The following is a 27,886-nucleotide window of genomic DNA, read 5'->3' as shown; positions in this document are numbered from 1 at the left end:
CAGAGGGGCAATAGCAGAGATTTTAGACAATTTTTAAAGCTGTGGGAAAGATTCAGAGAAAAGGAAACGAGATGTTGAGGTTCTCTGCAGTAGCAACAGGAGCCATTGATTGTCCTAAGCTTAAGGTGCAAGTGAAGGGGGCAACGGTGAGAAACCAGAGAGCCAGACTATTCTTTCAGTCATGGTACCCCATACAGGGGCTGTGTAATGTTTGGAAAAGAAATGCAGCTACTATGTACCTGTGGTCCTGCAATAAATACCCCAAATCATCTTTTCTCCCTCATTCTGGTCTTCTGCTGATCCCTCCCATTTCCCCCCAAACCACCCAGAAATCAGAGGGTAAGAGAGAACTGTAGATCCAGCTAGTAGAAGTTAATTCGAAGAATTAACTTCTCAGTATTCCCTGAATACTGAAGAGTGAGAAGAGCAGAAGGGAAAATAGTCCAGAAGGAGATCTTAAGAGGTGTACAATTTAGTAACATAAAAAACTGATATTGATCAAAGTACTAAGTTAAATCAATGGAGAAAGGATAGTTTTTAACGAATGATGCTGGAACAATTTTATTTACATACATTAATAGACACACACATACAAAGAAAGCAAAAACAAAATACCCCCAGAACTTTAATCCACATATTAAAATTAACTCAAAATTTATCATAGACTTACCATTCATACAACTGTTGAAGAAAACAGGAGAAAATTTTTGTAACATGGGTAGACTTATCATTAAGGAATTTGAAGAAAACCAGAGGAAAATCTTTGTAATTTTATGTTGGGCAAATAATTCTTAGATAGTTAAGAGCATAGTCCATTAAAAATAAAAAAGATAGTGTATTTTACCAACATTAAAACCTTTTCATCAAAAGACACTGTTAAGGAAATGAAAAAAATAAACTCCTGTTGGGAAAAAGAAGACCTTTCCAAGACAATTTATCTAATAATAAAACTGTGCTCTAAATGTATAAAGAACTCTCAAAGCTCATAAGAAAACAAATAAAACAATTTTTAAAAATTGACAAATTATTTGAATCGATAGTTTATAAAAGTAGAAATAAAAATGGCAAATAAATACATGAAAATATGCCAAACATCATTAGCCATTAGAGATATCTAAATAAAAATTACACACTCATTAAAATGTATAAAATTAAGAAGACCAGCAATGCCAAGTGTTGAGAAGGATATAGAAGACAGGAATAATTGCTTTGAAAAATAGTTGGGCACTTGAGTGAATGAGAGTGGGGAGAGGGAAGAGGTTGGGAGGAAGGTTCTAAAGAGGGACAAATATAAGGTGACAGAAAATGATTTGACATTGGGTGATGGGTATATAACATAATCAACAGTTCAAATGCTATAAAAATGTTCACCAGGTTCTCTTAGTGATCAATGTCACCCTGTTAAAGTTAATTTTCTAAATAAAATCTTTTAAAAATTAAAAAAAAATAGTTTGGCAGTGCCTTAGAAAGCTAAACCTACAAATATGATATTATCCAAAAATATTCCTAAGTATTTATACCTCACACAAAGAAACGAAAACATATGTTTACACAAAGACTTGTACAGGGATGTTTATAGTAGCAGCTCTTTTTCTAATAGTAAAAATATTGGAATAATTCAAATAAGTAAAAGAATAAATAAATTATAGTAAATAGATAAAATGGAATATTATTCAGGAACAAAATATAAGGAACTATCAATACTCATAATATGAGTAAATATTAAAAGAGATATGCTATTTTAAATATATAGTATATTTTACAAAAAAGATCAAATATATACAAAGTAATCTATACTAAAAGATGGACCAGATTAGGAGGAAGGTGTTATAACAGGGCAAAAGAAATCTTTTGGGAATGATCAAAATAATTTTGATCATGGTGAGGGTTTTACAGATGTGTACATTTGACAAACTAAACAAACCATGTACTTTAAACATGTATATTTTATGATGTTTCAATTATACCTCATTTATATTCTAATAAATATTCCATATCCCAGTCTTTTATTTTTACTTTTTCTCATTTTCCCACAAACCCACTCTATTTTACATTCCAATTTCCAGCCTTTCCCATGGTATAAGAAGACTTGCAACTCAAAAAATAAGGAAGCAAAAGTACTGATGAATTTAATTAAAAAGTTATACACAGAGCCAGGTATAATGAAAAACAACAAGAATAAAACCTCTTAGTGTATATTTATTGTATTAAAATGATCAGTCCAGTAGATTGTGTGATTTCTGCATATCATATTAAACCTTTTAGTAAAATTCTGACAGAGTAATCTTTCAAAATGTAATTCCAAATGGACGAATAAATGATGATGTCTAGTCTTAAGGATATAGCTAGTGTTGGAGTCAAGAAAAAACATCTGTTTAAACTTACATAACAGCTATAAAAACTCACGTCACATCATATTGGGCCAAATAGGCAAAAAATACCATTATCAATAGTCTCAGACAGAAAGGGTGAAAAACAGTATTGATTACAATTAAGGCAGCAAAAAAATCTAAGAGGATTAAAGCATGGAATACTTGGGGTGGTTGAAAATCATTTGTCTGTTTTCACCACATAGCCATATGTCTCCTGCCCTTTCTACTCTCCTGACACTCCTCTGTCTTTTAGCTGGTCATCAGAGTGTCTTTATTCTTTAAAGGGTTTTCTGTTCTTCCTGTGTGGTCTGTCTGGCTTCTGCCATCTCTATGTGTCCTTCTCTTGGCACATCGGAAAGATGGCTTTCATGCCTAGACAATGGGGTAAACACCAGAGTGAGAGAACACTGATTCCTATTCAAAAAATACTATTGAAATTCTATATATTTAGTTTCTTGAAGATCTTACTGAAGTGTAGCTCCTTCATTCTTTTTGTTACAGAGAGGATTTATTTTTAAAGACTCTAGGTGGTCTGTTAAAACCTTTTTCTCTTAAGCTGTACCACTGCATGATTTCCATTATGAGCATGGTTAAATAATTCTTAATAAATTATCTTTATTACTAAGACTGAGCTCAGAGGTGGACCTGCCACTTTTAATTCTATATGGAACACGAATGGGTCCCCAAGTTGTTCTTTAGTATTAGTAAGAAAAGATGTTGCCTTAATTTAATTACATTAAATTTTCAGTTTTTGAGAATCTTCTCTGAGGTATGTGACTATACATATTGAGTATGAAGGATACGAAAAAATATTATGTTTAAGATCATGAACTGTTGGTGATTATTTAAAGAAGAGCTGAGTTCTAAGAGAGCTTGTGCCATGTAACATGTGACTTCAGAGTGAGAGCATTTATGAAAACCAAGTGATCCTCAGAATTGGTGGAAAAACACACGCATTAAATTCATCATAATTATCCAGACAATTGGGGATTTTACTATTTGAAGACAATCTACTTAGAATTCCAGTTGTGGAAGATCTTCAGGGCACTTTGGTGATTTTTCTCTGAAAGTTACTTCAATTGTTGCCTGCGTTGATCATTTGCTAATTAACACACAGTGTATATATACTAGAGTAGTCTTGAATTGTAACTATAATAATTTTTGCTGTGGGCATATCTTATATTTCCCCAAACAAATTATAGGGTTCTCTGGGGCAAAGTCTTTAAGTATGTACCTCACCAGGGGAGACTGAATAATCCCTTGTTCATAATTTGTGCCCAAAATATATGTTTGTTTTGGATATATTACAAAAACTTAGACTGAATAGAGCTTATATGCAAATACATATAGAACTATAGAGGATATAATAAAACCTTGAAAAATTTAAAGCTTGTCAAAAAATAGTCCTACTTATAAGGGTCAAGTCTAAAAGAATCGCAAAACCTAATTAATTTGTAGACATTGACTAGATTGGAAAACCGAACAATAGAAAAAAATAAATACTAATGGGAAAAATGTGTATTTAGGTGGCATTACTAACTTTTCAAGTTAAAAGAATGTAACAGCATGGATCTCATGAGGAACTGCACCTTGGGCTTTATACTAATGCATGCTTTTATTTTTTATTTATTTTTATTTTTTAGTGAGAGGAGGGAGGTAGACACAGACTCCCACATGCACCCTGACCGGGATCCACCTGGCAAGCTCACTAAGGGGCGGTGCTCTACCCATCTGGGGCCCTTGCTTTGTTGCAACCAGAGCCAATTTTTAGCACCTGAGGCCATGGAGCCATCCTCAGAACCCACGATCAACTCACTCTAATTAAGCCATGGCTGCAGGAGAGGAGGAGAAATGAGAGAGGGACAGAGAGAAGTAAGAGGGGAAGGGTGGAGAAGCAGATGGGCACTTCTCCTCTGTGTCCTGACCAGTAATAGAACCCGGGACTTCCACACTCTGGGCTGATGCTCTACTACTGAGCCAGGGCCTCATGAATTCTTAAGGTCATGTGTGTCAGACTGACACAAAGCAGAGACTAAACAGATGACAGATGTATTTGTTTTCTGTGGCTGCTGTAACAAATAACTGAACATTTGGTGGCTTAAAACAGGAGAAAAAAAAATGTCTTACTGTTCTAGAGGCCAGGAACCTGAGATGGATATCAGTGGTGCAACAAGATCAAGGCGTCAGCAGGACCATACTCCCTCCGGGGTTTCTAGGAAAGGCTCATTTTCTTGCTTCTTCCAGCTTTTGGTGGCTGCTGGTGCTTTATGGTTTATGTCTTCAAAACTCCAAACTGCCTCTGTAGTCGCACTGCCTATTCTTCTGTCTGCTCCTGTCTCTTATACAAACACCAGTGACTACACTTAAGGAACACCCAGATAATCCACTATGAATCGCTTCATCTTAAAATCTTTTACTGTACCATATGTGGAAAGATTCTTTTTCCAAATAACATAATCTTTAGAGGTTGCAGAGATTAGGTCCTGACATCTTTGGAAACAATTATCAGCCTGCCATAACAGCTATCACTGTTGGTGCTGTTATTAAATGTAGCATCATATTCATAACTTTGACTGTGTAATTAGACAGAGCTGAGTTCACATCCCTGTACTAAGTCAGACTGAAGAAATTATGTGCTACTTTGTATTTCATTTTCCCCATCTGTTAAATGGGATATGCATGAGTAGTATCTCACAATATTGTCATGATGATTAAATAGGATAGTGTATAAAAAACTTTAGCACAGTTTGGACTTAGTAAATTCTCAATAAATTATAGCTATAATTATTTTTTTAAAGTAATAAACCTCCAAGTTATTAAAAATGTCAGTTAATTTAAGAGTTACAAAAAATCATAAAGCTTGACTGTTGTTTTCAGAAGCTTACAATCTAATTGGTGAGATAAAATTTACATACATACAAGAATATCAGAGAAGTAAGAAATGCATCCTGTAAATCATAAATGCTAAAGCTGTTTAAAATAGATATTAATCAAGTACATGCTTTATTATTATTATTATTATTAGTTATTTTGCAAAAGGTTTGAGTTGGTAGAGCTGACAGGTGGTAGATGCAAAGTTCTGAGAATACCACGTGTGTGGTAGCAGGGCGGGGTAGGGTTCTAACTGTCCCCGGCCTCTGCCTACTCTCACACCGCCCCAAATTCTGATGATAAAAAATGTCTCTAGACATTGCCAACTGTTCTTAACAGGTTGGGAACAAAATTATGTCAGTAGAAAAATATTGGGTTAAACCTAAGGAAGTATTATTGGAATTAATTTCAGTTGAGTGAGTTTTAAAATGAGAAGTTTGAGTAAAATCAATAAAATACACTAATATAGTTTCAGAAGACATGTATTCTACTGACTTTACCTAGTGAAATCTAGGTTTCAATTACTCTAGTAATATAATAATTTAATAATTTTATAAATTTCCAAATAGTTGTGTGTTTTTTTTTTTCCCAAAGACCACTGACTGAAATGTTTCTTTTTTTTTTTTTGTATTTTTCTGAAGCTGGAAACGGAGAGAGACAGTCAGACAGACTCCCGCATGCGCCCGACCAGGATCCACCCGGCATGCCCACCAGGGGCGACGCTCTGCCCACCAGGGGGCGATGCTCTGCCCCTCCGGGGTGTCGCTCTGTTGCAACCAGAGCCACTCTAGCGCCTGGGGCAGAGGCCAAGGAGCCATCCCCAGCGCCTGGGCCATCTTTGCTCCAATGGAGCCTCGGCTGCGGGAGGGGAAGAGAGAGACAGAGAGGAAGCAGATGGGCGCTTCTCCTATGTGCCCTGGCCGGGAATCGAACCCGGGACTTCTGCACGTCAGGCTGACGCTCTACCACTGAGCCAACCGGCCAGGGCTGAAATGTTTCTTTGGGTGTCATCATCACAGAGACCTTTGGTTGAGGAGGACCTTCATGAAACAGGAGGCACCAGCCTGCCAGGGGGACTATTTGGAAGGGGACTATGTGTCCTGCAGTTCTGTACGTTCATGCTTGCTCTATAGAGGAGACATGCATACCCAGGGGCACCAATGCACATCCTGTTATCAGAACTAGACTTGATTTAAAAGGAACAAAGAAAACACACATATTGATTTCTGCCGCATTAAGTACATTTACACATCAAAGGAAAAGAACACAGACATGTTTCAATTTGAGTTACCTACTTAAAATTCTATTATTAAAAAATATTCATATTTTCTAGCAAATTTGGCTATATTATTTTGTTTTTTACTTTCACAGCCAAATGGTTTCTTTGGGTGGGGGAGGGCTGTGATTTTGGAACACAATGAAACTGGCTATGGCCATAGGAAAACCAAATATGCAATTGCCTATTCAGCATAACAATACAAAGAAATAAATTTACAAATTCTCCGTACTATAAAATTTAATATTAGTGACTCCAGATAGAGTATTCATTAAGTCATATTAATAGAACAAAGTATGACCCTGGAAAAAATTAAGTTCTCAGATAATACAAGAATCTCTCTGTTTTAAGTATTATTTATATAAGTTCTAGCCCCATGTAAAATTATTAAGTCACTAAAATTAAAGAAAAATCCTCCATACCCTCTTTTTAAAAAAGAAAACATAAGTGTACACATCTATAATACATCATCTATATTTTGTACTGTGTGTTGACTACCCAAAGTCTCCTTCCATTTCCTCTTTAATTAGCTTATTCTCCTCATGATTACACCAGTCTCTGGGGAATCTAATATATTAACACTTTTATGTAACTGACTTATTTATTTAGTTAACAAATATTTGATACTTACTGTGTATCACAGTATTCAACAATGATATTATCAAGATGAAATAGACTTCCTATTCTCCCTCACCTCACTTTTCTCCTTAAGTTTTTTTTATCTAGCTTGTTCTCTTCCAAAACTTAATGTTCCTTTTCTCTACAAGTTTTATTCTATTTTTAAAAAGATATGATGAATGAAGTATTACTTGTATACTCTTGATGATATATGACTCTTTTCCAATTAAAAATATAATAATATTTTACAAATAATAACAGTTTTCAGCATTATGACTTCAGTGGGGCTAGTGTTATGAGGGGGAAAGGTTATTATACCATCACTGTAAACACATGATCTAGGGGGTCTATATTTCTGATAACTTGGAGTGTATATTTTCCAAAGTCATTCTGTTTAGGAACCCATAAATTACTTTTTTTGTCTTTTGATGAGAAGAATATTGGAGAATTTGGTTATTTGGCCAGAGGGAATAAATACATGATGGGAAAAAAAGAGATAAATTAACTAGTTATTCAGCTGTATATACTCTTTTCTTGTTAGATAATAACTCCAACTTCCCAGTGGGCCAATTTTATTGAATTCTTGATAACCCCAAGAAAGGACTATTTGTAGCTGAAAGTATCAGGAGAATGAAATATAAGTTAAGAAATGACTGAATAGTGACTCTATTTGCAGCTCTGTTCTAGACCCTGCGGAAATGCAGAAACTGTGCCGTAACTCATTTCTCCATGGGACAGCTAAGTAATGCAAGCATGAAACACGCCAGAATGTCAGAGTGGATAGAGATCAATATGAGTTGTCATGCTCAGGGATGACTCCATGGTGAGTTTTTATACATTCTTTATCTGTCTATATGCCACATAGAAAGGGATATGCAAAAATAAGCTTTAAGATGATTAAATTACTCCAATTTGCTTTTATTTATGACTGTATAGTTCCTGAGGATAGTGCTTGAATTGAATGCATTTTGACAGCACAACAATATCATTTCCATGTTCAGTGTGAGATTACACATTGCTGTACAGATCCGTTACCTGCTTTGTTGCCTTTTCCTATATTTGGTTATCTACCACTCACCATTCAGTAGGTAATTACCATCTTATTATATTTCTACCTTAAGATGGAGTAAGCAAAAGAAAACCAAAGGAATATGAAATGAATCCAGACAATTTTATTTCATTGAACCACAATAAAATACAATTTGTATTTTTTAAAACTGTGAAATGGTTGTATTTGAGAACACTGAAGTCTCAGTGCTGGAAGAAGGCCAATAAAAGGAGAAAGAAAGTATTGTTTACTCAAAAAATTGGTTCATATTTTCCAAAATTTTTTTCATCGAAGAATTCTAAAAGGCCTTGGGAATTTTTATAATAAAACGTGCTCTAAGCACTCAGACTATCCACAACAAGGCTGTAACAATATGAATCAGAGATAGGCAGTATTTTGAAATTTAATTTTCAAAAATCCTAGTCTTTTGATTTTGAGATGGTGGGAAGGCCGTCGTCTTTTCCTATGAGTGACGACTATTAACCTCAGCACCTGATATCACTATCTGCTATACACAAGGCCAGGAAGGGTAGACCAAAAAGTTCTCCCTTATTAAGCAGGTACTGAATAAAGCCTAAGAGATCCTGACTTGATTTTTTGTTTCTTTATGACTCTATGCAACACATTCTTAATCATGTAACATTATAATTTGAGAGCAGTGAGATAGTTCTCTGTTTAAACCTATCTCTTTTAAGCAGTATTTCCAAATTATAAAATTTCTATCATTAGACATCCCCTTTAGTTAAGACATTAATGCTTCTTATTAAAATGCAAATCTATTATTAGATATTATAATGCAAATACATTATTAAATATTACTAATTAGTTAATTTTATTCTGACAAAAAAGGAACGTGAGACAATGGGAGATAGAGCCTGGGCAAGAATATTTATAAGGTGAAAGATCAGTAAAGGTGTGAACCCTGGAGCATTGCTGTGAGGAATGTTTAGATGAGGCAGCACAGAAGAGGAAGTTCAGGAAGGACTTCCAGATAACATTCTGGGAGCATTGAGAATTTCACATCTGTCTCAAATCTCAATACTTGGGTATTGCAGATGCTAAGTAAGCCAGTGACCTGACCTGAAATGTCTATGTACTGGAGAGTAGGGAAAAGTGATAGTTTTATGGCTTACATGAACTTGCATTCTGATCATTTAGATTTAATCTGGAGAACACCTGTGAGACAGAAATTATAAGTTTTTCTGGATATATCAGATGCCTAAATTTCAGAGAGCAACATGATCACATTTTGGGGAAAATGGTTTTGTTTATGAGATGTGGTGAGAAAACAAAGTGAAATAAAACAATAGTTAATAACAATAATGTTTACACAGCAGCCAGTGCATAGAACAAGATCATGCAAAGGTAAAGGACAATGAAATATGAAAAAGCAGAGAGGAAGGCCAGCTGAGTTGGCCATGAATGGTGCCCTTGAATGTTTCACTCTTTTACTTATGATGTAACATCCTTCCATTTTATACATAAGAGTTAGTTCAGACAAGTTACAATGGCCAGGACTCAGAATTACAAATATATCTGAAGACACTATCTCCCAAAGTGGAAAGGTATTTAAATAAAGAGTGTCTAGTACTTCAGCCTGACTTTCCAGACATTGTAATAGACATTCTTTTTGTCTCACCTTTAAGTACTAACAAGTAATACTTCTATGCCATATCACATTCACTCACTATCAATATTTTTATGCCTAGAACATTTACAAGCTTATAACTTTTAACTTTTTATTTGGTTCTCAAAACAAACTTTGTATTAAATGATCACAAAACCAAGGCACAAATCCCTCAAGGCCCACTTCAGGCCTTGGCTTGGTGTGACCTCAGTAAGTCTCCTACATCTCACTGGTCAAGACTATAAAATGAAAGGTGTGCTATTAGAATTCAAGTTTTTCCAGCTGTTAAATTCTATTACTCAATCCTAGTGAGGCTATGGGGAAACAGTCACTCTCATATCCCACTGGAGGGTCTAAACATAGATTGCCTTATAGCAGAAGGCTGCTAACATATTAATAGTTCACTTCCAAGAATTAAACTCAGGATACACAAGCTCTAAAGGCAAGCTGTTATAGATAAGAATGATTATTTGGGATTTATATATACTAGCAAACAATCTGGGAACAACTTTAATATAAAATAAAAAGGGATTGATTACACTGGGAACAAAATGTTTGTTGCATCCACAAAAACACTTGTTCCTACCTAATTCAAGTGTGCTAATCTTAAATCTGGCATTAGTTTTTCTCTGTAAGCTACAGTTTTTTTTGCAATTCAAGATTTTAGGTTATTATCTTATTGTAAAATTTTCAACATTTAGTTTAACATAATGAAGTAGAATGTCTTCTTGGGCATCATCTTTGTGAAAATATAATAATTTATATAATGCAGTAAATACACTAATACACTAAAAGATATGATTTAATCAGAATTTGTCTACAATTTCAAAATAGAACATATTAAAACACTTTTTTTTTTTTTTGTATTTTTCTGAAGCTGGAAACAGGGAGAGACAGTCAGACAGACTCTCACATGTGCCCGACCAGGATCCACCTGGCACGCCCACCAGGGGCGACACTCTGCCCACCAGGGGGCGATGCTCTGCCCCTCCAGGGCGTCACTCTGCAGCAACCAGAGCCACTCTAGCGCCTGGGGCAGAGGCCAAGGAGCCATCCCCAGTGCCTGGGCCATCTTTGCTCCAATGGAGCCTTGGCTGCGGGAGTGGAAGAGAGAGACAGAGAGGAAGGAGGTGGGGTGGAGAAGCAAATGGGCGCTTCCCCTACGTGCCCTGGCCGGAAATCGAACCCGGTTCCTCCACACACCAGGCCAATGCTCTACTGCCGAGCCAACTGGCCAGGGCTAAAACACTTATTTTAATCATAAAATTTGCGCAAAACTTATTTAAATTTTATTCAGAAAAAAATTTGCGTTTGTAGCTCTTGCGTTTGTGTACTTGTTGAGGAAAATCTCATTAGATGCTCCAGCAGTAGTCTGCTCATCACTAACAGCTCCAAGATTTTGGGAAACTTATCAAGGGAATTGTTCAGGAAGTGAATCTTAATGCTCATGTTCCATCCAATGTAGCGGAAAGCCAACAGCATCCTTTGAAAAGCGCTCATAGTTTTCTGCTTTTTTGTTGCCAAGGAAGTTCTTTGTAACTGCCACAAAAGACTGCCATGCTTCTTTCTCCTCCTTATTTATCTTTCTGGCAAATTCTTCATCACATATGAGGGTTCGAATTTGAGGTGCATCGAATATACCTGCTTTTTTATCTTCTCGAAAGACAAGGCAGGAAAAGCAGAAATAGTATGTTTAAAGCATTCATTTTCTCTATTCAAAGCCTGAACAAACTCTTTCATTAAGCCAAGTTTGATGTGAAGTGGGGGAAAAATGATCCTGTCTCAATTAACTATAGGTTCATTCACAATATTTTGCATCCCTACTTCCAGAGCTTCATGTTTCAGCCACTCCTTCTGTGTCCAGTGTTTCTCCCGAGCTCGGCTGTCCCACAAACACAGAAAGCAAGGATACTTCGTGAAACTTCTCTGTTGTCCTAGCAAGAAATTTACCATTTCAAGATCCACACAAATGATCCAGTTATGCTCCTCATACTTTAGAAAGTTGAGGACAATTTTTATGTCATTATAATCTTCTTGCAGATGAGTTGAATAACCAATTGGAACCTCTGCATAAACATTACCGTTGTGTAGGAGAACACATTTTAGACTCCATTTAGAGCTGTCAAGAAATAGCTGCCATTCTGTTGGACTGTAAGTGGTAACACCTAGCTGGCTGAGAAGACTACTGATATCTTGACAGTAAACAAAGTGTTTGTCTTCGGAAAAAAAGTCCACAAAAATTTGTTTATGCTTTCTTTTTTTTTCTTTTTTGTATTTTTCTGAAGTTGGAAACTAGAAGGCAGTCAGACAGACTTTCACATGCACCCGATCGGGATCCACCCGGCATGCCCACCAGGGGGCGATGCTCTGCCCATCTTGGGAGTCACTCTGTTGCAACCAGAGCCATTCTAGCACCTGAGCAGAGGCCACAGAGCCATCCTCAGCGCCCGGGCCAACCTTGCTCCAGTGGAGCCTTGGCTGCGGGAGGGGAAGAGCGAGACAGAGAGGAAGGACAGGGGGAGGGGTGTTGAAGCAGATGGGCACCTCTCCTGTGTGCCCTGGCCAGGAATTGAACCCGAGACTCCTGCACGCTAGGCTGACACTCTACCACTGAGCCAATAGGCCAGGGCTGTCTACACTTTCTAAAATGGGATACTTTAGCTGACTGGTGAAGTACATTCTTTTCTTGAAGCCTGGAGGCTAGTAATTCAGCTGCTTTCTTTGATAGGCCCAAATCTCTTACTAAGTCATTCAATTCGGGTTGGCTAAACTGCTGAGGGGTTAATGACTGCTTGGCTTCAGAAGAAGACCCTTCAGATTCTACAACCATTGCCTCATGCATCTTATCAAAATACACTTGATCACCATGTTCACTCTTCATCCTTAGAAGAAATAAAACCATTGAAATCTGGAACCGGGACTTTCTCAGAGTGTGGGATAGGTCGTATTGCTGAAGGAATATTAGGATATGCGATCATATGCCATTTTTTCTTGCCGATGCCCTTTGTATGGATCAGACAGAAATAACAGTCACTGCTGTGGTCCTTAGGTTCATGCCAAACCATGGGAATACAAAAGGCATTTCTTTGTATTTTCCTTTTGTCCAGTCATGAAGCTTTTCCTCACAATTATAACATACAGTATGGGGATCCCAATTCTTGTCTTGATCACCAAGGGTAACTTGAAAATAGGCAATACATGCACATGTCACAAATGATGAAATATTGTGCCTTTAACGTTGAAGTGTGTAACAGCCACATATATAACAGAAGGTGTCAGGACTATTCTTACATTTATGCCTACTCAAAGAATCCATGACTCAATCTTAAAACAAAATTGAGGCTGTTTTTATCAGATAATAATGTTTTACATTTAAAAGCAACAACAATTATGTAAAAGTGATGTTTGTAAAACATTAATTGCCTTGTGGTTATGTCCAACCAGGAGTTGTTGCTCTTTAACTCTAATTTAAAAACCAACGCATGCCATTAACTGTGACAAAAAGAAATTAAAATTGCATAAAAACTAGAGCATATACCCCAAAAAAGATTTCAGATTTGCAATCAGCGATACATAAATATATAGAATCAATTCTAAAACCACATGCAACAGAAAATTAAAAAAAAATTTGTTTCCCAGTGTTATTTACATTTTGATACATGATCATATTCCTATTAATACCATGTTTTTTGAGAATAATTAACAATATTGAAAAAGCTCACAATGTAATAGTGAGCAAAAAATAAAACAAGATGTAAAATTATAAATGCCGATTATCTGGTATTGATTTACATTTATGTGTACATGTGGGTACATGTCTACATTCTTTAAAGGTAAGTGTATTCAAGTATTAAATTTATTTTGGTAATATAATTATAAATGATTTTTATTTCCAAATTTTGCCAACAAGCCTTAATGTTATGATCAAAAAATTAAAATATTTTGAAACAAAATATATTTAACAACATATATCAAATTCCAGGAATTACTTCCCTCTTCTCTGTTTCTTTTTCACTTCTGAGCATGTTACAAGATCAACGAGGTTATAAGTTTCTCAGGATGCCCATCTACTCTGGAAGTGGTGACATTCTTCCTACAAATCACTAAGGGTAAATTTCTAGAATAACCATATACATTTAAAACAACTATACAGATTTCCTCTTGAAGACTATGTTGATGGCACCAGCTTATCCATGGCCTGAGGCCTTATTCACGAAGGCCTGTGTAGCACTATTAAAACCATGACCATCTGATGCTGACTTTAATAGTATGAGGCATATGGTTTGCACACAAAATTTTAAGTCATGATAATTAATAATAAGACAATAAAAATAACTGAACTCAGTAGCACTGATGCAGTACTTCTTTATGAGTTCCAGAGGAAAGGCAAGTTGTGAACAGAACCACAGTATTAAGCATGACAGACCTTTCAGAACTGCCTATAAAACAGAACCAATCTTACATGTACAGACACATGGGTTTGCCATAGTGTCAAGATGCAATTCTGAGAATCAGAGCTCATAAAATAGTATAAGATGAGCTGGAGAAATTGTCTTGGCTCTCTGAACTGTATCTATGCTATTATGATAACAAGGTTTGAAAAATCTGAAAATATCCTAACTTGCTTACAGTCTATAGGCAAACTCAGTATGAACCTGTTCCATTGTAATGATGTCTTCCCCAAGGAGTTTCCATGAATCATCCCAAAATAATGTTCTTTTCCATTTTTTGCTACTAGCAATTATCACCTTTGGTACATGCAAATATTTGAATATTTTATTTTGTACCTTGAATCTATTTATGTGTTTCCCCTTTATATCCTCTCTGTGAATTTTCTAAATTACAGCATTATCTGCTTGATTTTTAAAATCTCATCAATAAGTGATGTTAGAAAGTTAGGGTTCTTATGACTAAGGCTCTAGTCCACTTCTAAAAAGCAACAGTACAGTAAAAAAAAAAAAAGGGGAGGGGGTCTGATGACTTGGTATGTAATTATTTATTTCTTCTATTATTTTAATTTTCTCTTCACTGGAATATAAATTACAGGAGAGCATAGTTTTGTATTGATGATAATATAACCACAGTATCTGAAAAAGTGTCTGGAACTTAGATAAGATACAATATTTTTGAGTAAACAAAAGAATATTCATAAAAAGTGGTCCTTTCAAAACACATACATAATTATAAGAGACCACTTCAACAATTTCACTCCCCCGCCCCCGCAAAAAAAAAAAAAAAAAAAAAAAAGCCTATTAAATCCATGGGATTTGCCCAGGGTGGCTGTGGGTCTCACATTGACCTAATTACCTCCTAATATGTAATTGTGACAGAACAAGTATTTATCCTTTCCCATTTTTCATCATGCTTTGTGATCCAAGACATCAACTTGAAACTTGTTTAACCCAAAACAATACATTTGAGCTTGCAAAGTGAAACAAACAAACAAACAAACAAACAAAAAAACCAGAGTTGACCACAAAGGGGATATTCATTAAATACCTATTGTGGTAAATTACATACTCTACTTGCATACCAGCCATAACAGGAAAGAAATCCCTATGTGTTTAAGACACATACTAAAAAGACTTATAGTGATAATTGTTATTATTCAATAACCTCTTTGTTTCCAATTAATACACAGAGGAAGAAGATTATGCATTTTCAGTGAGCTTCCAATTATATAGCTGTAGATAGAAAATATGAGATACATATTGTTGAAGAATTAAGACTATTCTAACTTTCCCCATCTGTTTTTAGGTTTTGCTGAAAGTGACTCTGTGTGACCAGGAAACAAGATAATAAAATACATGATCAAACAAAATTTAAGGATGATATTGTCTATTGTTGAAATCATACTTCACAAATAGCACGTTCACACACTTTCAGATAAAGAGTTGCTCTTATACACTAATGCTGTATATGTGTGTGTGTGTGTGTGTGTGTGTGTCTCTGTGTGTGTGAGTCTTTTTCATAAGCTGTCATATCTCTTTTGGAATATAACCTGTTTGGGGTGAAATGCCTTATAGCACTGACCAGAGCTATGCTTAGGAGTCAGCATAAGAAGTATCTGTGAATTCTATTGTTTAGAGATGTGTATTTGGAATATTTGGAATTCCCACTTTAGGTAAATTTATTGTTTATCTACTCCAAAAGATTTACTTTTGTCATCCTCAAAATTACTCATAAACTTTCTCATCTGAAAATATCTTTATGGGTCATATTGCCGATCCCTGCTTTGATACATGAAATTCATTTACCCCATGCTGAATTAGATAGTCATGGAACAAATTATGGGATGAGAAAATTTAAAAAGTAGAAATGCAAGGCCCGCATATTAAACAGGAAATGGCAGGAAAAGCAAAGAGAAGTCAGAACCCAGGATGAATAAGGGACAATAGACTTTTAGAAAACTTGAAAAAGAGCAATAATACTAAGCCTGACACCAAGTTGATCAGTGTCAAAAACCATCACCTTTTACATGAAAGTAAATTGACTAAACTCCCTCTTTCCCACCTGTGCCTCTTCCACGACCAACTAAAATCACGTTTTCTTTAAACATGCAGGGGGAAAAAGGCAGTGTCTGGGCACGTAAGGGTCATCCGTCGTCTGGTTCTGCAGACAGGTGCGTTTGTCATGCCCTGGGGCGCAATGACAGTAGTTTTATTTTATTAATTGATGAGATTATACATCCATGATATCCACATTTCCTCATTCTCCATGGAGAGAAGATGGAGGAGGGGAATGGACATTTCATGGTTAAGAAGGAAAAGGAAAATGTCCCCTTTTCTTGGGGGTGGTGAGGGGTTATTGCATTCTAATTAAACATGATGGGAATAAGAGATCCTACAGCAATGCAGCAGGCTTCAAATTCTGACAAGGTCAATTATCTCCTGATAAGCCCTTTGCCCGCAAGGATTAATAATACAACTAATCTTAATTGAATGTGAGTTTATTGAGTTTCTTATTTTAAAGTTTTTTCTTTTCTTTTTCTTTTTTTTTTTTTGCAGGTGTACACGCCATGGTGCCCAAGGAATGATGGATGGACTTTCTAGTAAGCCCTAGACCCCCATGGCCTTCTGGGCACATAGAAGATGCAGGTTTGATTTTCTTCCTTGGTTGCTGGCCACCACCACTCTGGCAGGAACCAAAAGGGAGCTAGTTTTATAATATAATTTGTTTTATGAACGAAGAAAGTACAAGAGATTTCAGACCTATGAAATCAGAATTTCCCAAGTGAAACTGAAATACAACAAATGTAAGGTAAACTAGACATAGTTGATTTGTTTAAAAAAATAAAAAAGATATCAGTCTTACTTTTTTTAATGGGCTATATCCTCACAGATAAGTTGGTTATTATTTTTAAAACCAGGTATAACATGTGCTTTAATTGTGTGCATCTTTGCTATTAGAAAAATATGCTCATGGGTTAGGCTTGTTTTAAATGAATTGAGAGATGGAGGATAAGCTTGTATTGGGTATTGTGGTATGAGGAGGGATTTTACTGATGGGAATTGAGACACTGCTATTTTCATTCAATTTCTTCCCCACACATTTACATTGCTTTTAAATCTAGAGATATATGACCTTTAACTTACATCTTCCTTTTCAGAATTGGGGGTGGGATATAAGAGGTTGCAATATTCTAAAGCACAGAAAATGTAATAATTCCTTTTTTTAAAAACACTGAATCTATAATATGATATAACATCTTATTTTTCTAATCTTTCATGTTTGCAATGATGTCTTTTTTTTTCTTTTTTTTTTCTGAAGCTGGAAACGGGGAGAGACAGACTCCTGCATGCGCCCGACCGGGATCCACCTGGCACGCCCACCAGGGGGCGATGCTCTGCCTCGCTGCGGGAGGGGAAGAGAGAGACAGATAGGAAGGAGACGGGGAGGGGTGGAGAAGCAGATGGGTGCCTCTCCTGTGTACCCTGGCCGGGAATCGAACCCGGGACTTCTGCACACTAGGCCAATGCTCTACCACTGAGCCAACCGGCCAGGGCCACAATGATGTCTTTTTAAAAGTATAGTCAGAATAAATGCTACACAAAGAAATGAAATTGAGACAACCAATGAAAGTAACTGTAAATACAACAAAAGTCACAAAGGACCTAAAAGTGATTGGAGGACACCTTGTTGAAACCTGGCATCATTCTCTATAAATGAGATTTTAAAAATAATGTCAACCTCCAAACTCACTCTACTTTAAAGTGGTCCTACCTGCCTCAGCTAAAAGTGAAACCTCCCTCCTCTGAACTCATAGTTCAAAATCTGGTAGCTTTTATTTGGCAACTAGACACTAGCTTTACTATGTGCATAACTGTCCTATTGCAATTCAACTCATATGTAAGTGTGTATTTGATCTTATCATCTTGGATGTGTGCTAGTCTTACCTCCTCAGGAGATAAATTCCTCGTATACAGCGGATGCTTCTTTAACAGTTTCGTATCTAGCAGGGCACTGGGTAAGGCAGAATATGCACAAGATGCTGATTCTTTAATGAAGGCACTAGTGCTCCAGCCTCAACATTCAGACTGTGCTGGGCAACCAGTGACAGGCATATGCAAAGTGCATGTGGCATTGTTTTTTCTCCAGGACATTTTGATTCCACCAGAAAAATCATCTGGATTTAGCAAATGATGATCATGCTAAAGTGAGATATAGGAATCACAGGGCATGGTATCTACTATTCAGAACTAACATTCAATAGCAGGGAGAGAGACTGAGGGAGTGAGGAATATAACAAACTTTTTATACAAAGAACATAGAAGAGGAGACTCATTCATGGCAAAACAAAGCCATAAGCCAGACTCCTTCAGAGGCACCAGAAGTTCAAAGCAATGAAAAAAAGCACTGGAGAGGTTAGAACCATCTGCAAGTTGACAAGTAGATAGCTTAGGGGGGAAACAATTACAATTTTCTGAAATACTAATGAGAAAGTTCATAACTAAGGAAAGCAAGATTTAAATAGAATATAAATAGTTGGAGGTTCTGTTCTCTGTTTTGCTCATTTCCTTATTTTGCTTGTGATCTAGGATTTAGCATCATCCAGGAAGAGCAGCCAGGGCCTGAGGACACAGTTTCTGATACACAACCTGCCCAGTGATTCTGCCCGTTTATTTTTCCTCCTCTGTGAATGAGGTTGGCAACTCCGACCGCCAAGAAGTGACAGCAGTCGATGGCTAGAATATTAAAGTCTGACGTGTGCGACTGGGGTTCAGTGACAATACTTCGGGACGAATGAAACCCTTCCGATTCAGCTGCATTTTAAGCTCTGCAATTTTCAAAACCGAAGTACCTGGCATCTCGACTGAAACACACTGCAATGTCCCATCACCCGTGTCTTTCAGAAATGTGATCTGACATTGCCTTCCCCATTCCCCATTTTCTCAGTAAAATGCAAAGCATAGCTGTAAATGATATTTATGTTATTGTAAAAAGGGTGTGGATTTCTTTCTACTTTATGGCCATGTGCTTTAACTCTGCCCTCTCTTAATATATTTCTATAAGGTGGGGACTCAGAATCCTGACAGGCATCTTCCTAGTTGCCCTGATGAAAAGAGTGACATGCTGGCTTCAGAGTCACACTTTGTGCTTATATATATTTGGAAATACCCATTGCTTACATGGCAGTTAACATTTTTTAAACATCATAATCTCTATTTGTCCTTACAGAATAGTCTCTATCTCCACTCTTTCTAATTCTGATAGATGATAGGATCTAGTTGTAGGTAGGACAAGGCAAACTTTTTGTAGGAAGCAGGTAATTCTATGTGTTTGCCCGATGGTTGAAGAAATATGACAGATTTCTTCGGCCAGTGACTAAATATTGAAGTCCATCTTTTCTTCAGGTTTTTAAATACCATATTATTTATTTTGAAGCCCCAGCCTTCAGAAAGGGGGAGAAGTAAACTTTCCCTGCCTCATATCCATAATTCTAGTACTTCTCTTTATATTTCTTCCCATCCCCCAACATGCACACAGTCTTGAATATTTAGATTGTTGGGCAACATGATGTAAAAGACTTTGCATGTGGAAAAGGTGAAGCCAAGTCAATTTTGAATAGTTTATAAAGCATTGAATTTGAATTATGAGTCTGCAAATTAAGATCTGTGTATTTTTGTAAGTTAAATACATTTTCTTATTCTCCATTTAATTCTTAAAATGAGATTAGCACATATTATAGAATGTAAGATTAAAGAAATGTATTCAAAGCCTCCATTTCTAAGTAGAGTAGGAAAGAGATGAGGGTTACTTCACTTACCTGGAATTCTAATCTCTTTATCTTAAAGTGAAGGTGTCCAACTAAATAACAGTGCATTTAAAGGGGTCGTCACTAATCTTGTGTTTCATCCACAGTAGTGCATGGACCATTCATTTCAACTCTATAGGCTGTATTACTATTGCCATTATGAGAGACAAGGCTTAAAGAAATAAATGATGTGCCTGAAGTTACTCAGCTGTCTGGTAGAGTCAAAAGTATTTGACATTTGAGGACTACTCTCACTCACTGAAGCATGTTTTATAGGTATTACTATCCCATTTAATAGATAAATAAGACATATTTTGGTGAAACATTGTTAAGAAAGAGGGAGATAAAAATCCATGCAATATAAACATTGAAATACTTCAAAAAATATCATTAGGAAAATGTACCTCAAAGATAGCCATTGGATGTATAGGACTATTTTATTTATGCAGAAGTACAAGTCTACCATCCATGAAAATAGGAATATTTAGAACACCTTCTTAGTTGATGCCATTATGAATTGGAACTTATTTTTCAGAATGAACTTTGTTTATTTTACTGAGGTTGTTAACTATCACGTGATACTATAATAAAAGCTCTATGAAAAGTAGAAACTTTTATGATTGTACCAGTTAAATCAGTGGCCAACTTGCCAATACATAATTTTAAACAATTTCAGCTCTCCTATTGCTATTCCTAAAGAGAAAGTTGTAAAAGGGGATATTTGTTTTTTAGAGAAAAAATTCTTAGCAGCAAAGAAAACATCTTTCTTTTTCTTTTTTTTTTTAAATAAATGGGAGATGGGAAGGCAGAGAGACAGACTCCCACATGCACCTCAACCAGGATCCAGACAGCCAGCCCCATACTGGGCAGTGCTCTGCCTATTTGGGGTTGTTGCTCCATTACTAAGCAACTGAGCTATTTTAATGCCTGAGGTGAGGCCATGGAGCCATCTTCAACTCCAGGGACCAGCTTGCTGGAACCGTTCTAGCCATGGCTATAGGAGGCGAGAGAGAAAAGAAGGGGGGGGGGAGTAAAGAAGTAGATGGGGGCCTGACCTGTGGTGGTGCAGTGGATAAAGCATCGACCTGGAAATGCTAAGGTCACCGGTTCGAAACCCTGGGCTTGCCTGGTCAAGGCACATATGGGAGTTGATGCTTCCAGCTCCTCCCCCCTTCTCTCTCTGTCTCTCCTCTCTCTCTCTCTCTCTCTCTCTCTCTCTCTCTCTCTCTCTCTCTGTCTCCCCCTCTCCTCTCTAAAATGAATAAATAAAATAAAATAAATTTTAAAAAAAGAAGTAGCCTGACCTGAGGTGGCGCAGTGGGTAAAGCGTCAACCTGGAAACACTGAGGTTGCCGGTTCAAAACCCTGGGCTTGCCTGGTCAAGGCACATATGGGAGTTGATGCTTCCTGCTCCTCCCCACTTCTTTCTCTCTCTCTCTCTCTCTCTCTCTCTCTCTCTCTCTCTCTCTCTCTCTCTCCCCTCTCTATAATGAATAAAAAAAAAAAAAAAAAAAAGAAGTAGATGGGCACTTCTTCTGTGTGCCTGACCAGGAATCAAACCTGGGACATCCACATGCCAGGACAACACTCTACCACTGAGCCAATGGACCAGGGCCACAAAGAAAACAATTTCCATGATCTTCATTCTGCTGCAGAGAAGAGACATAGAGCCTCCTTACTTGGACAGTTGTATATAGAATGCCATAGCAGATTAGCAGAGATGTGCATCTTGTTAATGGTAAGAAGACACTGGTCACAACAAATGGAAAAAAAAAAGTGAGAGAACTACTAACATGAAATAACAATACTGGAGAATTCAGAACACAAAGCCATCACCAGTGGAACAGGTGTAGACTTGGACACCTAGAATGATGATTTTTGTTCGTGAAGATGAAACTGAGACAGCAAGAAAGTGTGAAACTATTCTCATAGTTACCTATTTAAAAAGGCAAGCAGATTGCTTATTTAAATAAATAAAATCTTCCCCAAATTTTAACATAAATACTATTCTTTTTTTTGCTTTCTTTAAGGAAGTAACCTCAATTGTCTGAAACAATATAACATTGATGAAACCTGTGTTATTACAGTGGAGTAAGCAAATGACTTTGAGTCAGTGTGGCAGATTGACTTGCTTCCTGAGATAAAATGTTAACATGACGGTGCCTCTAAATAGAATGACTGAATATGTCTACAAATACCTACCTGTGCTGAATGCCAATTCAAAAGGTGGTTGACTAAAGTATATTTTCTCAAATAGAAAAATGGCGACCAAAACTGCCACCATACCTACCATGTGGGTCCATATTAGAATTCAGTTGCCCTTATGTTCAGTCATAATATTGATTTACACCCTTAGTGAAAATATCAAATTATCTGGCATCCCTTAAACCAAACAACTGTCGTGTCCTAGAATTTTTTGCTCCTCAAAAGTGGTGAGGGCCTGACCAGGTGGTGGCGCAGTGGATAGAGCATCGAACTGGGATGTGGAGGGCCCAGGTTTGAGACCCTGAGGTTGCCAGCTTGAGCGCGGGCTCATCTGGTTTGAGCAAAGCTCACCAGCTTGGACCCAAGGTCGCTGGCTTAAGCAAGGGGTTACTCAGTCTGCTGAAGGCCTGTGGTCAAGGCACATATGAGAAAGCAATCAATGAACAACTAAGGTGTCGCAACAAAAAACTGATGATTGATGCTTCTCATCTCTCTCCATTCCTGTCTGTCTGTCCCTATCTATCCCTCTCTCTGACTCTCTCTCTGTCTCTGTAAAAAAAAAAAAAAAAAAAGGTGGTGAGGAGTGTTAAGTGGCTGAGGCTCTGTCTGGCTGGCTCAGTGGTAGAGAGTTGGCTTGGCTTGTGGATGTCCTGGGCTCAATTCCCAGTCAGGGCACACAGGAGAAGTGACCATTTGTTTCTCCACTCCTCCCCCCTCTCGCTTCTTTCTCTCTTTCTTCCTCTCCCACAGCCATGGCTCAATTGAAGTGAGTTGGTCCTAGATACTAATAATGGCTCTGTGACCTTTGCCTTAGGTTCTAAAAATAGTTTGGTTGCTGAGCAACGGAACAACACCTCAGATGGGCAGAGTATCACCCCATAGGTGACTTGCCAGGTGGATCCTGGTTGGGGTGCATGTGGGAGTCTGTCTCTTTCTCCCCTCCTATAAATAAATAAATAAATAAATAAATAAATAAATAAAATGGTTGAGAAGCTTTAGTCTAGACAAGAAATAGAGGAATCGCAGTTTTGAGTAAAAGCCTAGTTTAGTCTGTCGATCTTTTCCAATCTTATTATTTCAAATTTCACTCATATACTGACAGTGTGTTTTTCCAGCCCACACTTTTCTCCTGAATTCTAGAGTTATGCCTCTAAGCATCTAATCAACATTTCTTATTTGATTATATTCTAAACCGTGATTTAAAATGGAATTAATGGGGCCCAAGTTATTCTTTAAGGATGGTTGGAATATGTCAAAGAAGAGAAGAGGAGAATCTACATGCACACCAGAACAGAGTTGTATAAGAATGTGGAATAGATTGACCAGGAGAAAAAGAAAAGTCACAGTACAATTATGATAAATGGGAATATAATTTTGCAGAGGGCAAAACAGTACATTTTTATCTCTAAATGTGATAGAAGAAAAAGAATGAGAAATTCTTCACAGTCTCTCTGAAGAATTCAGATTAGAAACAAAAACAGAGTAGCTAAACATTTTAGCTTAATGGCTTTTATAATTTTAAGATTTCAAGTGTACCCAAGATCCTAATTGATAAATTACATTCTGAAATCTCTTCAGAATTCCAAGTAATTTCCCAGTCTTCAACAGAAAGAAAAGAGTTTTGTGGATTTTGTTCAAGTTCTATGCTAAGTCAAGGTAGACATCGTTCAAAAGCCCATCAGGTTCTATCTCCACCCCCTAATCCTGCCTAAGCATATCCCTCATCATAATCAAGTGACTATAACTTTTATTTCTTCAGCCAAATTACTTTCATCTAACTCTTCCCCAGCAAAAATGAGCTTAGGGGCAATAGGATGGGCAGAATCTTCTTTTATGCCTTCTCTTTACACCTAATCTTTATTGCCTGTGCATTGCAAAAATGAGACTTAAAAAATAAGACAATTTCCAAAGACAGTCTAAAATCCCAAAAGGTAAGATATAACCATCTGGAGTACAACAAGCACATCATATTTTCTTTCTTTAGCAAGACAGTTCTGAGTTTTATGGAAGGCATCCCAGTAGGCAAAGACCTACTAGCTGTTTGTAACTCCTTAAAAAATTAAAAAAAAATAATAAAACCTCAATGTTTCTTTAATGTCACAGTCTGAATTATAAGCAGCAAGTTGGCACATCTCTCATTTTATTCATTCTAATTACAATTGCCTTGTCACTGAGATGCCAACCTGACGAAGAGCAAATCAGGTAGCAAATCCCCAGGGGCCGCTTAGTTAACAGGAAGGCTGTCTCCAGTGGAATCAACATGACAATTTCTTTTCTCCCTCTTCAAAGTCGAGAGTCCCCCTGGACAAATTCACATTTGATTATTTTCGCTAGGTTCTGTCTTCAACTGCTTGATTAGCATCTCACTCACCTAAGAAATTAGACTAAAGTTTTGTGACCATCAAAGGGAAACCAAAGCAGGTGCGTGAGTACCTGCTCATGCATGCAACACACCTATGGAAAACCATTTACTTAACTTGCACCAAGAGTTGGCACCAACGCTATTGTGAAAGGGCCACTTGCGTGCTTGTGTTTGTGTGTTACTGTTTATGTTATTAGGAGATGATCTTTTCACACATCTTACTCCAGGGATAATGAATTCAGAAGTTTGAAAACCAAGGCAAAGGTGTGGTAGTTGGTTCCACAGGTACCTGATTTTCCTCTCTCTAACTTTAGAGCAGCTGTACTCAGAGATAAGGCCGCTGTTCCTACTGCTACTAAAATATTTAGTATAAAATTGCATTCTGTCTGGTAAAACACATTTCTATAAAATGGTGCAATTAACCTTAAAGGAGAATGAATATATCAAATCAAAAATATTCTGAGAAAATTACCAGAATAGTCTCTGCTCTGTTCATTACCAAGCACTGCTTGTGACTGATCAGTAACCCAGAAAACAGGGGACAGAATGAGCTAGAATTCTGCCTTTAGAATCATTCATTCTACATCCCTCCTGATGTCTGCTTTACCATCCTAGCTGATAGGACAGCGGCTCTTAAACTTAAGTGCATATAAAGAGCAGATAACAGATAACAGGGCACCTCACCCAGACATTCTACATTACTTCAGATGAGGTATAGCTCAGAAATCTATACTTCAACAATCATTTGGGGTGATTATATTAGAAACATTATTACAATTATTCTCTCAGTTCTAAATTTTTATAACGATAATGTCTGTATCATAAAATTGGCCCATAGCTCAACTATGGTACATTTTTAATCATGATGCATGTCAGCTCCTCCCAAGTAATTTCCAGGAAAAGACTGGCTATTAACATTTCTTTTTTGCTATACAACATTGTATAAGTGCTCAGCAAATACTTGCTGATATGAATTGATTAAATGCAGAAACAAACCATTTTGTTTAAGTGTGTTCTTCCTAGAAGCTAAACTTTCCTTTGCCAACACATTGACCATATCCCTTTAGAATTCTAAATGATTTTATAAGAACATTAGTTTGTTCAAGGAGATTGGCCATGGATGACTAGCTCTCCCATGGGACTGCAGGTTACGTGGTTATGTCTGACTCAGACGAGGTGAAATGATTCAGTGTTGTTTCTGTCCAATGCATGGTTGATGGTCCAGCTCCTCTACTCATGGCCACTTGAGTTGCTCAAGCTGAAAAAATATATACTTTTTTCTTGGACTAGAAGGTCAGCCAACAAGAACAGAGTTATATCATTCAGGAGATAGATTAAATACTGTAGCTTTGGACCTTCATGCCAAACAAGTATATATTCCCCCTTACACTCAGAGATCAGCAAATTGAATTGTCACCTTTTTACGTGACAATTCTATGCCCAATGGCTTGGTGCTTTAGGGAATGTAGGTCAGTGAGTTTTTGTCTTTGCCATCAAGTAGCCTGCAGTTCAATATTGGAAGTCAGATGAAATGTATGCATAAAGTAAAATAAAAATAAAAATTTAAGTAACACAAGGACAGGAGGGCTCTGAGTATGTCATTATTTGCTAAAGAGTAAAAGGATTCTAGAGCCATTTAGAGAAGAGAAAAACAACCTTCAAATGGGTGGTCTGCTAAACATTCAAGGTGGGTGTGAATCTGGCTGATGGAAAAAAATGGGTAGGTTTGAATACAAAGTCTGAGCAGAGATAACCCTGGCTGGAATGTAAGGGAAACAAAGTTGGCCTTCTTTCCTTCTCTTTGTCCCTTTTATAAATTGGCACTCTGTTGGGAAATAAGTTTGAAAAATTTGTGTTACTTAATTTTGCTCACTTTTATTGTTAAAAATGGCCGCTGCCCACATAAATTGTGCTGCCAGGTGAAACTGCTGATTACATTCCTGCTTGGGAAGGGGCTTTGATATGCTAATGTTGCTGAAGGAGGTGTTTTTGGAACAAAAAGTTTTAAGAGAAAAAAAGGAGGAAGAAGAAGGCCATATTTTTGCAGAGAAGGCAGCCAAGATGGCAGGGTGCAGAAGGAGAAGCCAGTTTGTGCAGAGTTTGTGCAGAGAGAAGGAGATGGAGAACCAGAGGGGACTGAAGCTGGTGGGGGTCCTTTGATTCTAGGAAAACTCGGAGAAGATTCTCCTGGTTGTGGAACCAAAGAATCTGTGAATGTGTTTTGGAACCCTGTGTGTTTGTGTTTACTCGTTGGCTGGGTGCAGGGCTAGAATAAAGGCATGGCCCACCAGTTTTTGGCTCTGCTGTTTCTCTACCATCTGTCAGAATCTAATGAGAAACTGCATGTGCCTGGCCATGATGGCCATGATGGCCATGACTACTGGCCCTACACACTCTTTTAAAAGTCTAGCCATCACATTAGATCTACCTTCTCTAACCAGGAATCCTTCAATTCTCCCCAACAGCCAAAAGCTAATCGAGTATACATTCACATATTTCCTAACTCTTACAGAATATATTGTTTATTATACCTATTTTGTACTTGACCTTTATATGACATCACGTACACTTTTTTTTTATGTTCACGCAGCCACCTTTGCTCTTGGAAACTTGTCCCAGTATCTCATTTTCTTGTGTCAACTAGCAAATATAATACATGAAAAATGTAAAGGAAGCGCAAGATAACTTAGATGTTGCCTTGGTTTTGGAAAAGTAAAAAAGGATACACTGTTCAGAGAGACTGGGGAAAGTTTTAAGTTCCCTCAAGAGAGCGATGACTCATTGTAGAGTAAGTCTTTAGCCATAGGTTTTCTGGTCTAGGCAGGGGAAGAGTTTTATTGTTCATTTCATCAGCTGTCTAGGTTTGCCAATATTCTACTAACTAACATCTGATTATTAAAACAGTGTACCATTGCCTGACTCCATCCAAAATTACTACGGCATCCCATTACTTAAGAGAGAATGGTCCTTTGAGCCTCTATAATGTAATTCCTCCCTATCTCTTCAAACTCCATTGTCCTCACTAGCTGCCCATACTGTTAGTTTCACTCATTAATCTCCTCACTCACTGTATTTTTTCCTGCCTGAACATTTTGTTGAAATGCTTCATCCTATATGCAAAACCTTTCATTTTCCCTTTAGCTGCCCAAAGCCATGCCTCCAGACCCACAAAAAAATTCTTCTCTCTTCTATACCTTTGGATGTAGGAGTACAGGCAGTTGGCACACACGATGGATTTGATTGTGTGTGGAC

The 27,886-nt window shown here is 37.2% G+C and overlaps 1 non-coding gene across 1 annotated transcript; it reads right to left on the bottom strand.

Moving 5' to 3' along the window:
• Positions 1-6,155: 6,155 nt before the first annotated feature.
• On the bottom strand, positions 6,156-6,231 carry TRNAV-GAC (transfer RNA valine (anticodon GAC)). The gene has a single exon. It is a non-coding gene; the product is annotated as a tRNA-Val (tRNA).
• Positions 6,232-27,886: the final 21,655 nt, after the last annotated feature.

This window comes from Saccopteryx leptura, chromosome 11 (assembly GCF_036850995.1).
Source record: "Saccopteryx leptura isolate mSacLep1 chromosome 11, mSacLep1_pri_phased_curated, whole genome shotgun sequence".
NCBI classification, from domain to species: domain Eukaryota; kingdom Metazoa; phylum Chordata; class Mammalia; order Chiroptera; family Emballonuridae; genus Saccopteryx; species Saccopteryx leptura.
This window is presented reverse-complemented; position numbering and strand designations above follow the sequence as displayed.